Raw genomic sequence first — 19,113 nt, 5'->3', positions numbered from 1 at the left:
TTTTTTTCAACTCTCTTTCCGTTGCTTTTTTTTATCTTTGTTTTGAACTCTTTCGGTGAATAACAAGTTTAATGGGACCTTTGAGATCATTTTAATTGGCTTTGAGATTCAATTTCCATTAATCCTTATGCAACAAGTTCTATGAGTTCCATGTATTTTTTTTTGTTGTTTGTTATTTTTCTCTTTTTTGTTCTTTTCTTCCTCTATTTATTACGACTTAGTTATTATCGTTCATTTCATTTCACTTTATTTTATATCTAACAGTTGCGGTAATTAAGAATATATATTGTCTTATTATTCTACTCCTTCTCTTTGTTTCTTTTCCTTTTTTGCATAGAGTATTTCTATCTTCTATTTTTCCTTTTGACAACTCTTCTTACGGCGCTTTTTATCTTTGTTTTGAGCTCTTCCGCTACAAAACAGGTTTAATGGGACTTCTATGATCATTTTATTTTGCTTTGAGATTCAATTTTCATTAATTCCCATGCAGCAATTTCTATGAGTTCTATATTTTGTAGTTTGTGGCTTTTTTTTCTTTCTGGTTCTGTTCAATCTCTATTAAATAAGACTTAGGTCTTATGTTTTAATTCCTTTAATTGTGTCCATTTCTTTTGGTTGTGGTAATAACGAATGCGTATATATACACAGATATTTATCATTATATATTTTATTTTGGTTGAGTTTGTATCCTTTTTATCACTGAATAAATTTATTATAATTCCAATTTACTATGCAATAGCATTTTTATTTTGATTAGACGTTTCAGAGACCAAATTGGCCAAGTCCATAAACGAAACAGCAGAGAAACTCAAAAGAAGATTCGTTGGTAGTTTTTAATGCAATAATCAACGGGTTGATAAGAAGTCTAAAATTATTTGGTGTTTTCTTATATGCAAACACAGAATGCCATCTACAAAAGTACGACATCTACAAAAACAGAACTAACTTAGGAAGTTATGAGTGGATTGGATTGTTTTAGAATAAACTCGTTTTTTTTTTTTTTTTTTTTTTTTTTTTTCTTTTTTTTTTTTTTTTTTTTTACTGATTGATTTCTTTTTGTGCATATTTAATTAGCCTTAGAAATAAAAAAGGGTCGATCATCGTGATTTTTAGAATATCACATGTTGGTTTAACATGGACAGCCTTTTTTTCTCACGGCGCTAGATCAAAATAAATTATGTTCAAAAAAAGTTATACCTATACAATTTTGCAATAGATATATCTCTATATATAATCTGACCAAAACAAAATTATATTGTAATTCTGACCAAAATAAGGTGCTGATAGAGAAAGGCCCAAAAAAGCAATAGAAAATTCGAAAAAAAGGTGGGAATAACTTGACAGGGAAATGAAGACCAAAGAAGGTGAGGTCGTGTTATTTTTGCAAGGCCCCATTGTAATAAGACCCAAAATGAGATGTTGATAGAGGAAGGCCCACAAAAAGTCGAAGAAAGTGAGGTTGTGTTGTACTTGCAAGCGCAGAAGGCCCGATCGAGGCATTTTAGTGAATTAAAAAGACAAAGTTCTTTGTTTTAGTCTATATTTTTTTTTAATAAGTGCAATTTTCCCAAATAAGAGGGAGGCTCTTAATCCATCAAAGTCCATTCCTTATCTTTAAGCTCAAATTTTTATTGCAAGTGCTTCAATATTTAAGATTAATGTTTCCTGTTAAAGCTCCCTTTCTAGGGGGGTTTCAACCCCTCCCGAAATTTTTTTTTATTCGTAAAAACGTAAAAAAATGGATGTAAACAAATTTTGTATGCGCTTTTTGAGGTTTTTTGTGTAATACCCCCCCCCCCCCCCGAAAAAAATCTTTCAGTGAAACCCCCTCCGAAAAAAATCCTGGGTACGCCCTTGGGCCAAGCTCAAAGAGTCTGCAAGATTTTTTGTTTAAATTTTTGTTAGCAGTTATGATTAAGCTGGAATTAATTCGGATATTGCAATCTCCAAACCCCTGAGGATACCCACAAACAACTCTTGAGGGGTCGACAAACCACACCACAAATTCCAAGTACGGCCAGCTGTTTATTCTTATTTATTATCTTTAATACACCTTTTATTCTCTTAGTGGGTATGCTAAAAAAGGTGTACGAAAAGTAATATATTTTAAGTGCGCCTTTTCTCCTCTCAGTGGCACTAACTTTCTTACTCTCCTAAACAAAAAATTTTATTTATATGCCACTTCCACTAACAAACAATTGCATTTAAAAAATGCACTAGTTGTTTATTTAGGATATGGCAAATATAATTTGAGAAGATCCATATCATGAGTTACTGAGAAAAGAGGATATTAGGAAAAAAAGAAAGCTATTTCTTTTAGCTATTTCCGAAATTTGCTTTTTGGAAAAAAAGAAATCTGCTAAATATCCTGAGAACCTTAGTAATTTAAGTAAGAATGAATTTGACCAAATGATAGATTCGTTTCAGAAACGAATAGTATTTTGAAAACCTTGCATCATAACTGAGATCCAATTGCTAATCCCAATTTTTTTACAATCCCAATCTGTAACAAATTTTAAGAACATATTAGTACACTTGCGGTATATATGGGGCCTTTCACGCCCCATCTCTATTTCACATTTTTGATACAACCCCAAATACATGTGTTTGTAACAAATTTCTGTGACAAATTTTAAAAACATATTAGTACACTTGCAGCAAATATGCGGCTTTTCACGCTCAATCACAACCCTATAATATATAATAACTATATATTATAATATATAATAATATATATTTTTTTTTCGTTCGCTTACGAGGGTTGTGATGATTTTGGATTGTGATGGTTGTATGTTTTTTTACGTAAGCCTATTGCGAAAGGATTTGTTTAAGTGTGAAGGTTAAACATAACGTAACTTGGCCATTTAACGCAGAATATTACGTATGTGATGTCAAAGTCGTTAAACTCCAGGACAATCGAATTGTGATTATTCTAAAGATTTTTGTCTCGCTCATAAATAAAAGTTTTTGAACCCAATACCACACAGAGCCGAACCTGAATGTACTTGACTCGCCATTCAGGAGGTACAAAGTTGCTCGTCCCTCAGAAGGTATTAAGTTATTAACGAGTTAGAGACCAAACCAAAGCCTTGGATAAATCTGTGGCATAAACATACAGAGAAGGGGTTCCCAACCAATTTTGGGCAATGCCCCACTTACCCATTCCTAAAATCCTTATCCCCCCCCCCCCCTCGTAATTTTAAAACTTTGTTATTAAAAATTTTACATTTATTCACTTGAAGGAAGCTTAAAAGGCCAAAGTGGTGGCACTTAGGGAGAGGGGGGGGATTTTTCTAGATTTGGGAAAAGACCTTGTTACTTCTATTTAATTAAATAAAAAAAACAAATTTTTTTAACAGAAAGTAAGGAGCGACATTAAAACTTAAAACGAACAGAAATTATTCCGTATATGAAAGGGGCTGTCCCTTCTCAACGCCTCGCTCTTTACGCTAAAGTTTGACTCTTTCTCACAGCTCTATTTTTTTTAAAACAATAAAAACTTTAGCGCAAAGAGCGAGGATTGAGGAGGGGACAGCCCCTTTCATATACGGAATAATTTCTGTTCGTTTTAAGTTTAAATGTCGCTCCTTACTTTCTGTTAAAAAACTTTTTTTTATTTAATTTTTGAACGTTTTGAATTAATGCAGGTTTTGATTTTAGCTCACCGGAGATCAATAATTAAAACACAATTTTCGTATTAATTTTACTTTTATTTGGTTAAATGGCTTTCTCGAAAGTTGTTTAATTTTATTTACGAACGTTTTTATTAGTAATAAATATACGTAACTTACGAATTAACACACGTAACGAACTTCTAAATTCATATATTTTTAAATAGGTACATTAGGGGGTTTACCCCCTAGTAAATACCTCGCTTTTTACGCTAAATTTCAAATTTTGTTCCAATTCTTTAAAAATGACCTCTTAATCACAAAGGCCGTTAATTAGAATAAATAGCTCTTATGAAAGTACTAAATTAAAATCTTTGGCTTAAAGAGCGAGGTATTGACTAGGGAGCGAACCCAATCATTAACGTAATAATTTCTCTTCGTTTTAAGTTTTGATATTGCTCCTTACTTTCAATTGAAATTTTTTTTTATTTAATTTCTGATCGTTTTTTAAATAATTCTGGGAAATCCGGTGCCCCCTTCATAGCAATGTTTCTTCCCCCATGAAAACTTCCTCCATGGAAAGATCCTCCCACATAACCCCTGCGAAAAAAATGTGTGCGGGAAGGGGCCTAGTTGCCCTCCATTTTTTTTGGTCACTTAAAAAGGACACTAGAACTTCTAATTTCCGTTCGGATGAGCCCTCCCACGATATTCTAGGACCACTGGGTCGATACGATCATCCCTGGGAAAAAAAGAAACAAAAAGAAACAAATAAACACGCATCCGTGATCTTTCTTCTGTCATCCACATTTTTGCAGATAGGAGCTTCAAACCTTTACAGTAGGGTTCTCTGATACGTGATTTTCATTAAGGTTCTATAACTTTTAGGTGGTGTTTCCCCCTTTTTTCAAAAATAAGGCAAATTTTCTCAGGCGCGTAACTATTGATGGGTAGGACTAAACTTGATGAAACTTATATATTTGAAATCAGCATTAAAATCAGATTCTTTTGATGTATCTATTGGTATCAAAATTCCGCGTTTTAAAGTTTCGGTTACCATTGAGCCGGGTCGCTCCTTACTTACAGTTCGTTACCACGAACGGTTTGATAGCTATATGCTATATTGAACTAGCCAGACTGACTAACCGGCACTTGTATTATTCAACTCAGTGCATTTGTTTTATCAAAGCCACTAAATATCATTGTTACCTTTCTTGCTGTTACTTTTTACAGTTACTTGTCAATGAGTTTGTTTTGTAAATGTTACTTCTTTCCTCGTCCTGGAAAATATACCGATATTTACCGAATATACCGAATGCACCTAAATATACGGATAGTAGACAACCTTGTCTTGAAGTGTGTAAAATGATTACTCTCTGCTGTCTTATACGCTGTCATGATCTCTGATTAAGGTTCAGTCAAACACTAGGCGTCAGCTTATCGTTTTTGTTGTTGCGAATCCGTAATCAAACAACGAGTAAAAAGCGACAGAAAACTTTGAACTTTTTTGCGGGGAAAATCTGGAAGAAAATTACAACAATATCAGTGCTCAAAGTGTCAAGTTATTGGATATGGTTTCCCCTACCTGTGACAATCTTTCAGAAACAAGCGGAACAATAAATGACCCAGGTCGAAAGGAAAGACTGGTCTGCATCCCCGAACCTGTTGCAGGTTCCAGTAGCAGTCGAGAATCTCTCTCAGGTATCTGTAAGAAGCGTCCCGAACAATCAGCTCACTCTATTCTTGAGATATATCCGGCTTCCACTTCTAACGGCAGGAATGGGAGGGACTTACGAATGGATTAAATACTCATAAAACCTGGATTCTGTGTTTTGTTTTTCTTGCTGTCATTTATCTAGTGAAGCTCTAAGGGCTGGAGAAACTGCTGGAAAAAGGGCTTTAATCAAAACAGGTTTTTTTAAGTTGAAAGACAGTTCAGGTCTATTCAACATGGTGGTGGTAAAAGACATAGGAATTGCGTGTCAGCATGGGCGGAATTTAAGATAATTAGTATTGAGTTTCGAGATGTGTAGCGAATGGCCTAAGTCGGTCCAGATCTCAAGAGGTTCAAGAAAATAGAGACCATATGAAGTACATTTTCCGCGGTATTTGCTTGCTTGGCCACCTGGTTCTTCCTTTGAGGGGTCATCCGAAATGAATCAGGAACATCCGAAAACTGGGGTAATTTCGTTGAACTGACGGAGGAATTATCTAAAGGCGATGAAAAGTTGAAGGCCAAGTTACAGCACCGATATGGTCACTACTGCATTGATCAGCACTAAAACGACGCATTTACACTGATAGGAATACCTGGCGGCAAGACTTTATTTCAGAAGTAAAATCAGCTAATTACTACGCTATTCTTGTTTGAAAGATCTTTCTAGAAAAGAACAGTTAGCGATCCCACTCAGGTACACATCAAATAGAAAAGTAGTCTACTCAGGGACAGTAGACTGAGTAGTAATAATGCTCAGGGATATATCAAATGAAAAAGCAGTGGAGCGACTAATCGGCTGCTATCACATGCAAATATTATACACCAAAGCTTATCCCCCGTAATTTGTGAAACTATAGAAAAGTTTTTTGGAGATTTGATGTTGTGTACTCCCCAATGTTACGACGGCGTATTCGTTATGAGTGAGAAACCTGACGAGAGTTAAAGCGCAGCTTAGGAAGAGGGTGCCTCATGCAGTTTTTGACACTGAAACGCCCCCAGATTACACTTGGTTTGACTGATTGTCTGAAAAACATCAGCGAGTTTTAGAAATTTTTTCTCTGTAGTGCAAAGACTTTACGTATTTATATCATGCAGCAACACTTGGTATGAACTATTTGTGGAATCCCAGTGTATTAGCGGGCAAAAAATCTTGGAGCTGGAGAGGACCATCAAGACTCGCTGGCTTTGCGCATGCCGCTGGATTTCCAAGATGAAGGCCAGATTTAATTGTAGCGTTGCTGTATTATCTACAGTATCTGATAGCTCTGACGGCGAGGCAGCTTGTGAAGGAAAAAGACTACTGGAAAAATTCAACTGTCTCAACTTTGCATATAATGGACAAACTTTTAGTCATTATAAATTTTTTGTCAAAGCAACTTCAAACAGAAAGTTGGCTTTTTTATAAGGCACTTACACTGATTTCTGGTACATACGAGACACTCCAGAAGCTGAGATTTGATAAGGAATAAAAGAATTCAGTAAAAAAAATAGCCAAATTCTTGGCTTTACACGATATCCAGGAATCAAAGCCTCCAAAATCCAAAACCAGTGGTCGGAAAAAGAGAAGCCAGGCCATTTCTCCTCGTCTCAAGGACTCTTTCAAATTCAACAACTGGTAAACGCAACATCAGTCATCCAGTTCAATCAGACTTTGATATATTTCAGTACTTCGAGGTTATAGACCACTTCACGAGTTAGATGGGCCGACGTTTCACAAAAATATGGCTCTGCCCGACGCTTTATCTGCTTTCTACCCTTCAAGGTATAATTTTCTCGAATTTTTGAAAGTTGAAAGGGCAATGTGTCTTTATCCAGTGATTCTTGATTTTAATGACTAAGCCCTATAATGCCCTATAGCCCTATTGCAAAGTTGTAGGCTATGAAAATGTGACCCTTTAAAAACGGATCTACTCCGAGCTATCGAAATTCAATCCGACCTCCCAATTGGCTATTCGGCAGTGATAAAACTGATGAAACTAGATACTACTTTACCTATGACCACTGCCAGTAATGAACGATTCTTCTCAGTATTAGGGCGTATGAAACATTTATCTGCTATTGACAATGGTTAATGAAAGACTCAGTAATCTCATGGTCATCGCCGTTGAAGAAGAGGAGAAACTGGAATTGGATAGATTAGTCGAACCTTTATTCAAACAGCGAAGTCACCGCTACCCCCTATTTTAAGTATGTTTGCTCAATCTTGTTCTGTTGTTCGTATTCAAAAATGTAAAAAAAATTCTTGCTCCCCCCTCCTCTCCCCCTATATTTTTGTGAATTGGCGCCACTAAAAGGCCACCAACTTGGTATCGTTTTAAGGGTCTTTGTCTCAGCATCTATACTAATGAAAAATATTGTCTGAATGCAACGCTTTTTATACAATGCATAACGTCATTGTAATGCTATGATGCATTTTTTCGGCTCTTTAAATACGTTTGAATTTGATGTCACTCACACGAACAAGTTTTTTTTTTCAAAATTAAAGCTCTTAAGTATAGTCAGCTGAAGGCTGCACGGCCTACCCATGACCTCCCAAAATATGGCCATTCCCCCCCCCCCCCAGTTGGGCACATACCCCACCGATGGGGCATGTGCAACATGTTGGGAAGCGTGGATATAGAGGTTTCTTCATTTCTTTCGTGCTGTTTCATAAGCAGAACAAAATCTGGATGAATATTACCGAATGCTAAGGTCCCTATGAAAACCCAACGGGTGATTTGTTGGAAATATGTTAAAAATTAGGTATTTTCGTATACTTTATGTGTAGGCGGATGTCTTAGTCTTCTTCTTCGAGAAAGACGAGAAAATATATGATTTGTTTGCCCCCAACCCTCAATGAGTTAAAACTTCAGCAAATTATTAGTCTAGCTACCCTACTCATTCAAAGGGGAATTCTACTTACCATAATATTTTTCGTCAACATTTTTTGGGCTCATGTGAAAAATTCCCTGGGCAGCGACAAAAATACTGAATCAAATTGTCATGCTTAAAAAAAAATTTATGGGTTTATTTCATACATTATTTATCAACTTTTCTCGAAATTTATTCAAGAACCGTTTTTTGAAATCGCAAAAAAAAATCCTGGTAACATGTGGGAGACATATTTTATTTTAATATGCACAAGAATAATAGACCAAATCTAATTGTGCTTCATCACAATATTCTTTCAAAACCTACATAATTTGTTAATAAATTAAATATTGCATGTTTACTAATCATCCAAGATCGACATTAACCATTAAAATAACTGTTAGCAATAGCTATTTACGAAGAAAAGAATTCGTTGGGGGCGGAAACTCAATTTTGTTGCTATAGTGTATATGATTCACCCATTCAAGAAAAGACGAAACTATCCTAAATTGTCAATAATAAGTGCGTGTGGTCTTGTATTAACTCACAGAAAAAGGCGTTATCGGATCTTAAATTTATAGTAATGGCGTCTCTAGAGTGACCATGATTGACGATGAGCAAAGGGTTAACCTGACGGGAAGACGAACGCAGCTTACTTCCTAAACATCACTTATTCTTCGCACTTGCTTCAAAATTTCTACCGCTGAGGATATTTAACACTGGCGCTAGATAAAGCAATTTAGATAAAGAAATCCGTGAAGCACCAAGGACAGTGAAAATGAAGTCTGATTGACTCCATTTTTAGCTCCACTGACTCCATTTTTAACTCCATTGACTCCATTTTTAACTTCATTGACTCAATTTTTAAGATGCATCTTAAAAAATTAACAAAAATTGGAAATCATTTTTTTTTATGAAAAAGAGCTTCACACGCATTTTTTTGTGGTAGCGCATTCCAAATTGAAAAAAAAACATGGGCAAAAAAAATCAGTACAAAATAACGTAACGGTCACGCCTAAAGATCGTACGTTGAATTTTTTTTTCCTCTTTTGAGATTATTTCCAGACAACGTACATCAAAGAATCGAAGTATGAATTCGGCAATTATTTTTGGCAAGTATAAAATGACTTTTGGCAATTATTTCCGGAGTTTGAAAATATCAGCTACGACCGTTAGGCGTAACTGCGAAGGTAATCTAAAAACATACAGAAACAATTAAGTTAAGAAGGTGAAGCTCTCCTTTGAGGGCTGAGTTCAATGAGTTGTCTCTGGGAATCAATAGATTGTTAATGTTAAGCAGGGGCGGATCTAGGATTTTTTGGATAATGGGTGAGGATTTTCTCGCCCATTACAAACTTTTATAGTTTGTGTCGTCTACAACAATTAACTTAAGAAGGTGAAGCTCTCCTATGAGGTTGAGTCATAGGCACCCATAAGGGGGGGGCGCCCGCCCCCTTGGCTGAATAATGCTGCCTTATTTTATATTTTTGTTCTGAGATTTCTATTGTATAGCATTAAAAGTGCCAATTAGATGAGGTTTGCCCCCCCCCCATGGAATTCAGCTTATGGACGCCCATGGGTTGAGTTGTCTCTGGGAATCAATAGATTGTTAATGCCATGCCTTATATATTGTTAAGCAGGGGCAGATCCAGCATTTTTTTAGGGGGGGGGGGCTCAAAATAGGTTGATCCGAAAAAAAAAATTAGGGGGGGGGGGGGCGCAAAATAGGTCGATCCGATAAACTTCCGTCATGAGTAAGTTTAATTAACGTAAACTTCAGTTAATTAAGTAAATTACACTACTTTAGATTACGCTAGGGGGCGCGCGCCTTCCTCGCCTCCCCCCTCTGGATCCACCACTGTTGTTAAGGTACCTTATAAAATCGAACTATCTCGTCCATTATAAACTTTTTATAATTTCTGTGGCCAAACTATTTAGAATTGATTGATTGGTCTTGCTATGACTTGTAAAGCTTGGATAAGAGATTCGAATAAATGATAGAAAACTAAAAGGCGACACATACCTACCCAAAAATCTTAAACAAACATTTAAATGCATATGTTTTGTGCCGGAAATAAAGAATTCAGTTTAATGAAACTGTCATCACCAGAAAGAGTATTTTTTTTTTTTTATTTGATTAAATGCAGCAGAATTTTGTTTTTAAAGGTCAGGAAAGGGCAGTCCCTAAGAATGTTCTAGCATAGCTACTCGGAAAACGCTAAAAATCAAGGAATTCTAGTTTGAATAATTTGGCCGCTTTGGAAGTTCCATGTAGTTCCATCCGCTTTGATTGAATAACTCCCCAACAAAAAGGAAATTAGATTTCGCTGTCTTTCTAGTCAAATTCCACTGTCAAACCACAAATTCTCGACAGCTTTCATGATAGCTAGTCCCCTGAGAGAATTTACAATTAGGACCTTTGTCTTTGAGACGGGCAACTGACGCTGAGGCTCGCATATTAGTAGAAGGAGAGGTATTACTCCTGAAGGAAGTCCATATATGGGACATTGACGTACTAACAGGAGTGGCACAACATGTTCAGTGAATCCGAGCTTGACAAGATCATTGACCTACTAACTACTACTACTACTACTACTAACAACTCACCGCAGCACCAAGCCACCTGAGGCCAACACAGCTACGCACGCAACACAGCTACGCACGCTCCTCCTCCACCCCAATCTATTCAAAGCCTCCCTTTTTACACCCGCCCACGAAGTTCCCATTTCCTTTAAATCTTTGTTTATGACGTCCTCCCACCTCAAACGGGGATGAACTGCTTTCCGTTTAACCCTAGATGGTTGGCCGAAAAGAACAATCTTCGGCAATCTGTCATCCTTCATCCGCACAACGTGCCCTAGCCGCCTCAACCTTTCTTCCATTATAGCCCTAGAGAGCGGTATTGAACCACATTTTTCGTATAGCCTATTGTTTGAAATAAGATCAGTCAGCCGTGTACCCCGAACAATCCTTAAGCAATTTCTCTGGAAAACATCTAGCAAATCTTCATCCGCTTTTCGGAGCGTCCATGCTTTAGAGCCATATTTGACCACTGTCATCACTGTAGCTTCTAATATTGTAATCTTGGTTTGCAGACTTATCTTCCTATTCTTCCAGACTTTTTTTTAACTGTAAAAAAAACTCTGAGCCTTGGCTATTCTATTTTTAACATCTTCACTACTCCCACCATCTTTACTAATAATACTACCAAGGTAAGTGAAGCTGCTCATGTGATCAATCTTTCAATTACCCAACGTCACCTTTTCATCTTCACTTATTCCTAGCCTTAGTGACTTAGTCTTCCTAACATTAATTTTCAAACCAATTCTAGCACCCTGAACTCGCACAACCTCTAAAACTTCATTCATTTTGCTCACACTTTCATCTAGGATGCTTAAATCATCAGCATAATCCAAGTCCAGGAGACTTTTTCCTCCCCATTTAATGCCGTGGTCTCCCATCGCCTTTCCTGTGCTCCTTAAAACAAAGTCCATCCAAAAAAATCCAGATAAAGGGGAATAGAACACAGCCCTGTTTAATTCCTGATTTAACACAAAATCAGCTGCTAACCTCATTTCCTACCTTAACCACAGCAGCGTTATTCTCGTACATAGCACTAATTACTTTAATATATTTGTCTGGTATACCATACAAGGATAAGATCTTTACTTAAGCTCTTCTATCATCAGAATGACAGCCAAACAATGGACGAACAAGATGACAGCCAATCAGGGGCCTACAATCTGTGTACGTACAAGATCACGAGCCTCTTTCTTGCTCAATCACCGGTTGGAATACTGGGATAACAAGGTGACATCAGAGCAGACTTCTGAGAATTTCAACATTGGGGAATTTGACATGAGCTTCTTGCGTGCACATGGATAACTCGAAGAATATATATGTTCCAAATGTATTAAACGCGGGAATTTTATATGTATGAGTGCATGGTTGCCATTACACAGTGGATCCTGTAGAAATTACTTGGCGTTTTAGGGAATTATTTGGACAGGAAAAAGTTAGAACTTAATATGGCTAAAAGTGTAATGTTAGTATTCCGTAAATAGGTTTAATAACTTACTATATGTATTTTTGCTATAAGTAACACCGCTTGTAACAGAAACTTTTTCATTTACACAAAAGTGTAAGTAATATTTAAGATTTTATTTAAGATAGTTTTAAATTTTTTTGCAATTTAACCGTGATAATGGAGTGAATGAAAACGAAATACTGAAATTTGGAAAGGAGTTTTTTCTGGACTTACCGAGTATAATCGAAGCTAAAAAAAAAAACTCCTCTATGATGTGGCTTTACCTGGGACTGAGTTTCCGAGAAGACAGGGGCCGAAGGCTTTGGAAAGCCATGTGAAGGATATGTTAAGTATATTTGAGAAATGTGACAATGAAGACATAGACCTGCCGATGTTTGTAATTCGTTCTCCAAATGATGTACCTGTCATCCCTGCTTTGGTTTATTCGAGTTTGAACGTGAAATTGAATAGAATGGAACACTTCCTAAAGACTGTTTCAAGTAAGTTCGATTAGTATGATAATCACTTTCCACCACTGCCTGCCCGTGCGACGCCGTCAACTGACTCTCACACCACTGTTGTTGTCTCTAAGTGCCGCAAACACTAAATGACCCGATAAAACGCAAAGAAGTGCTCGATAAAGTGAGCTGTCATGATGCAGTTACCAAGCTGAGTTTGCGAGATGACAAATGGCTAATCAATGTTAAAAAATCTGCTGCTGAAGAATTCAAAGACTCCTTTTCAGTGATTTTAGCAGAATCTCCATCCAAGGTGATCACTAAGCGGTTTTTCGGAATATCGAAGGACTTAGAACTCTCATTCTTTCAAGGATATCAAGGTGTGGTGGAAGTTATGCGGCTCGGTGACACTGGCACGGTTAAGCTTGAGTTTTGTGACTCCATGTCAAAAGCCAAGGCTATGCAAAAGGGTAAACTTGGGTATGAATATTTATCTGAGAAAGAATATCTGTCGGCCCCTTGGTGCTGTCTAAAATGCCGTTCACCACACCATAAAGTAGCCGATTGAGCAAGTTAGGTTGTGAAGTGTGCACGCTGTGCGGGCCCTCATATTTCCACCAAGAATTCTCCCTTCCAGCTTAATGCAAGATGTGCCAATTGTGGTGAAAATCATGCCTCCTTTAGTCTTAGGTGCAAAGTACTGAGAGATATCATTGCCAAGAAGAAATGATTGTGCCTGTTTCGATTGTTTCGCTTAATATAAATGGTACTCGTTTAAAGGAGCATATGATTGATGAATTGAGTGACTACCAGTATTAACGTGTTAAAAAGAAGTCGTAATCATTCCGTTTCCACAACTAATGCTGAGGTCGCTTTTGATAGACTTTCTTGAGGCCTCACGTGCATTCTTAAGAATAACCTGAGTTTACTCTCTCCAGCGGGTCTTCAAAGCGACTAACTTATCCTTGAAGTTTGGCTTGGTAGTACTGTTATGATAAATGTGTATCTCTGGTGTAACAAAAAAACTATTTCCGCTTTAAACGCGTATATGAAAGCCCCGGCAAATCTTAAGGCTATTCTTGCGTCTGTTGTATCGACTGGTTATGATTTCATAGTGGTTGGTGACTTCAACACAGATATTAGAAGTCAGTTAGTTCGATCCGACATAGTCCTTGATGCTTTTTCTGCTTATAAAATTGTCGAGAAAAGTGTTGATTATTCATATATTCACCAATCTGGAAGTTTGTCAAATATTGACCATGTAGTTTCCTCGCCAAATATTAATGTATCGACTGTTCTTGTTCATGAAGACTATCGCGATATTGACCACCTCCCGATTTCGTTCTCTGCTTCAGTAGTCGCTTCCCGTTCTACTAGACCATTTACACAAAGTTCTAAGTGGTTTTAAAGGAATAACTGGAGTAGAGCTAATTTTGCCCTTTATATTACTACGTTGTCCGCGTTACTGGGTTCTATAAAAGTTCCTTACCATTTGCTTCAAGTTACTGACCGTTTCTCAAATGATAGGCAGTCTCTAAATGAATATTATGATAAAATAATTTGGTGCTTAAAATAAGCAGAGGCAACTGCTGTTCCTCTAGAAAAGATTAAAGTTTAAACTAGAAAACCAGAATGGGTTTAGAACCCAGAATTAAAAGTTGTAAACAATAAGGCTAAGTTTTGGCTACGAATATGGGTGTCTTGCAGTCGGCCAAATCGAGGAGTTGTCTTTGATCTGAAGCAAAGTACCAAGCATGCTTATAAAAAACGTTTACGGCAGTCTGGGGTATCTGGTTTTGATTTTCCTGTGTCGAGAAAGGAGTGGTCTCATGTTATGAATTCGGTTAAGCTTAGTAGTGATTTTTCTGAATGTCCTATAGCGGTTCCTACTTTGGTGTCATATTATAATGATATTTTCGGCAAGGTGAACCGGGAAGTCGACAAGCTTTTTAGTAACCTTCTTGAGTCGTGTTTGCCTAATTATATTTCTCAGAGTAATGTAGTACCAGTTTCTACTGTTGATATTGGTCAAGCTATTAAGAACTTGCAATCTAGTTCTGTTGATCAAGACGGAATTTCTTCTTATCATCTAAAAGTAGTTTGCCCAATTTTGGTAGATCATCTTCAGCTACTGTTTCAGATGTGTTTATCTACTTCTATGGTTCCCGACAGTTTTCTCTGTGCCACAGTCACCTTGGTTTTGAAACATGGAAAAACTTCGTCAGAGTGTAGTTCTTATCGACCAATTACTGTTTCGTCCACTCTTAGTAAAATTTTTGAATATGTTCTTCTCCCTTTCATTTCAAAAAATGTTAATTTTGGTGAAAACAAATTTGGCTTTCAAAAAAGGCTGGGATGTCAGCACACCCATCCTGTTCTAGCTTCCCTCCTGTTGCAATCTGTTAATGATAAATCTCCCCTTCATATCTGTGCTCTTGATCTTTTGAAAGCTTTCAATAGTATAGTCCTCTCACATGCACTCTATTCCCTTTTTTCCAACAATGTTAACCTTTCTATTGTTGTTTTGTTACGGTACTGATATTCTAACTCTTTTATTCGGGTAAAATGTAATGGAGTAGTTTCTGATTCAAAGGTGTTTCTTCGGCGTGGGGTCCGTCAAGGTGGTGTGCTTTCTCCAACAATTTTTAAGTTATTTATTGCTCCGATCCTTTCATCTTTGCCTTCGATTTTCATTTCTGATAGAATCGATGTCTCGTATCTTGCTTATGCGGACGATGTTCTCCTTGTCAGTCGTTCTAGGGCTGGGCTCTCACATTCTGTCAGCTGGATCTCAGACCAGTTCAGACGGATTGGGCTTATGTTGAACGTTGATAAGAGTCTCCCTCTTAACTGTGGTTTTTTCTCTATTCCCTGTGTATCTTCTTTTCGGTGGCTTGGTCTTCACATTACTAATAATCTCAAAACACTTTGGGCTCTTAAAGTTTCTAATTCAAAAAAAAAAAATCAGATAGGATATTCAAAAATTGTTGCAAATAGAAGGAGGTACAATAGAAAAGCGCTTGGGAAATTATATTCTTCATTTTGTGATCATTCTATTCTTTTTTTATCTGGTTTTCTTCCAATTCTGAAGCCTAAAGATCTGAATTCTATCCGGACTTATTATTTTAAATTTTCTCGGTACCTTTTGTGCCTCCCTTCGTGGTTCCGGAACTGGCATCTAATATCGCGATTCGGTCTCCCTGATTTACGGGAAAAAGTGACTGTGCTTACGGGAAATCTGTCGGAATCTGCAGGTCTTACTGTGCGCCATAATTTTAGTTTGTTTTTTTTGTTTTTTTTGTTTTTTTTTGTTTTTTTTTGTTCTTGATGTACTCTGCTTCTTTTTTATAGTGGGTGATAAATAAATTATTATTATTTTTATTAAATTATTATTTTTATTTATTAATAATAAATTATTATTATAATTATTATTATCTGGCCAACACTTTGTATTTTACTATATTTATTTTTGCTACAAGTAACGCCGCTTATGACAGAAACTTTTTCTAATTAGTTTTCAGAAATATTAACATCCAAGTTTAAAATACATCTGATTTTATTAATAACATTTTCTTAGTTAGGTTTCTTAACCTTTCGGAGGTGTATGTCTGGTTTTATTAGTAATATTTGTCATAAACCTGTTTTACATGTTAAAGTACTTATTTTTTTTCACTCCCAACATTACTTTACGACTGTTTTGCAGGAGCCTTCTGATAATAACTTTGCCTATTAACTCTCTATTAATGTTTTCTTTAAAATTTTCAAAAATTATTTCAACGCATTTCTTATTTTCAAAATACAAGAATATTAACAACGTTTTTTTTCACTATTTTTTCATAATGATTCATGCCATTATCACTATTATATTTCACTGTCTCCTTTAAAAGTTCTTCATTCGTACACACACTATATACATGATCAATATTATCCCTTATGTTCTCATAGAAATGAATGAAATGAAGAGGGAAAGACAAACTCCTCTATGTATATGAAGGTTCACCACTTTCCAACCCAAATGCTGGACTGTTTTCTTCCTGAAATATAGATTAAACCATGATTTCCAATAACTCGATAAATATACTTCTAATGTCATATTTGTTAGTGGCAGAAACAAATATATCCTTATTTTCTGAGTCTCGTAGCTTTTAATGGGTAAGATTAAACTTAATGAAACGTATTTCAAAACAAAAAGTCCAATAAAAAAGGCCAATAGCAGGAAAAAGTTAAAAAATTTTTGATTCCTTAAAATACATCTCCTTTGAATAAATGTGTCCTTATTTTCTATATGGCAAACCTTACTGTTTATTGCAAGTTTTCTAGGGAGTCTAAATTTAAAAAAGCTTTTTTCAACTGAGAGTCAGGAGCAATATTAAAATCTAAAACAAACAGAAATTATTCCGTATATGAATGGGACCTATCCTTACTGAGCTCATCGCATTTTAATTTTCAGGAATATGAAAATCACAGTTTAAAAAAATCTGACTATATTAATAACATTGATTTTTTTTCAAATAAAGTTGGGTATGATCCTAGCCCTAATTGGGTACATTTTTGCATATTTTTAATAAAGCTGGTTTTTAATTTTCATAAACTACATCTCCTTTGAATAAATGTATCCTTATTTTCTATGTGGCAAACCTTACCGTTTATTGGAAATTTTATATTGAGTCTAAATTTAAAAAAGCTTTTTTCAACTGACAGTCAGGAGCAACATTAAAACCTAAAACAAACAGAAATTATTCCGTATATAAATAGGACTTACCCCTTCCTGAACCCCAGCATTTTAATTTTCAGGAATATGAACATCACATCTTTAAAAACATCTGATTATATTAATAACATTGATTTTTTTTTTTAAATAAAGTTAGGTTTGATCCAAGCCCTCATTGGGTACATTTTTGCATATTTTTATAATAAAGACGAATTTTAATTTTCAGGAATACGAACATCACAAACCCATTTTTAACAATTTTAGCCTTAGCTAGTTAAAACTGTGCATAAATTCTTTAATTTTAGTTGTATGGCACAGCTAATAAAGGAACATTTAGCATTTTTTCTAACTTTTGTGTGTTTTCTTAAGAAAATGACCCATCTTTAACAAACTTAGCCTTAGCTAGTTGAAACTGTGCATAAATTCTTCATTTTTTGTCGTGTTACTTAGGTAATAAAGGAACATTTAGTATATTTTCTTAATTTGTGTTTTATTAAGAAAATACCCCATCTTTAACAAACTTAGCCTTAGCTAGTTGAAACTGTGCATACATCGAAGAAGAAGAAATCTAAAGTGAAGAATAAAAAGACATTGTTGTTGTATACATTTTTTTTTATTAATAAACAAATTCGCATACATTTTTTAAGCACTTTACTCATAGGACACTAAAATCATTTTGTTTTATTTTCAAGAACAGCTCTTATTGCAAGGGTTCATTGCTCATGTCAACTATGATAGGGGTTTTGCATCTTCCACACTTAAGACGGGATACGTTCGCGGATGTGCTTGCTCAAGAATTCGAACACTGTAGACCGACATTTACGACAAAATGGGTTGTTCCAAGCCTGAGGGGTATATTTGATAGCAAATTTGAAAGGTTTATCCTGAAAGAAGATCAAACATTATTAAAAGCTATAGGTTCACACAAAACCATAGTTTAAAAACATCTGATTTTATTAACAACATTTTTTTTTTTTTAATTAAGTTGGGTTTGATCTAAGCCCTCATTGGGTACATTTTTGTATATTTTTTTAATAAAGCTGAACTTTAATTTTCAGGAATATGAACATCACAGTTTAACAACATCTGATTTTATTAAGAACATTTTTTTTAATAAAGTTGGGTTTGGTCCAAGCCCTAATTGGGTACATTCTTGCATATTTTTTTTTTAATAAAGTTAGGTTTTAGTTTCAGAATCGTCAAAAAGGGATTGTGCCCCCTGAAACTTAAAAATAAAATATGAGGATTACTTTAGTGAAGTTGAACGAATCTAAGTTGGGTTTTTTTTTTTTTTTTTAATAAAGCTGGATTTTTATTTTCAGAAATATGAACATCAAAGTTTAAAAACATCGGATTTTCTTAATATAATATATATATATATATATATATATATATATATATATATATATATATATATATATATATATATATATATATATATATATATATATATATATATATATATATATATATATATATATATATATATATATATATATATATATATATATATATATATATATATATATATATATATATATATATATATATATATATATATATATATATATATATATATATGTATATATAGTTTATGAAAATTAAAAACCAGCTTTATTAAAAATATGCAAAAATGTACCCAATTAGGGCTTGGATCATACCCAACTTTATTTTAAAAAAATCAATGTTATTAATATAATCAGATTTTTTTAAACTGTGATGTTCATATTCCTGAAAAT

The sequence above is a fragment of the Artemia sp. Qi Xiang Cuo genome, chromosome 6, assembly GCF_049724085.1.
Source record: "Artemia sp. Qi Xiang Cuo chromosome 6, ASM4972408v1, whole genome shotgun sequence".
Taxonomy (NCBI): Eukaryota; Metazoa; Arthropoda; class Branchiopoda; order Anostraca; family Artemiidae; genus Artemia; species Artemia sp. Qi Xiang Cuo.
Note: the sequence above shows the minus strand (reverse complement) of the source record.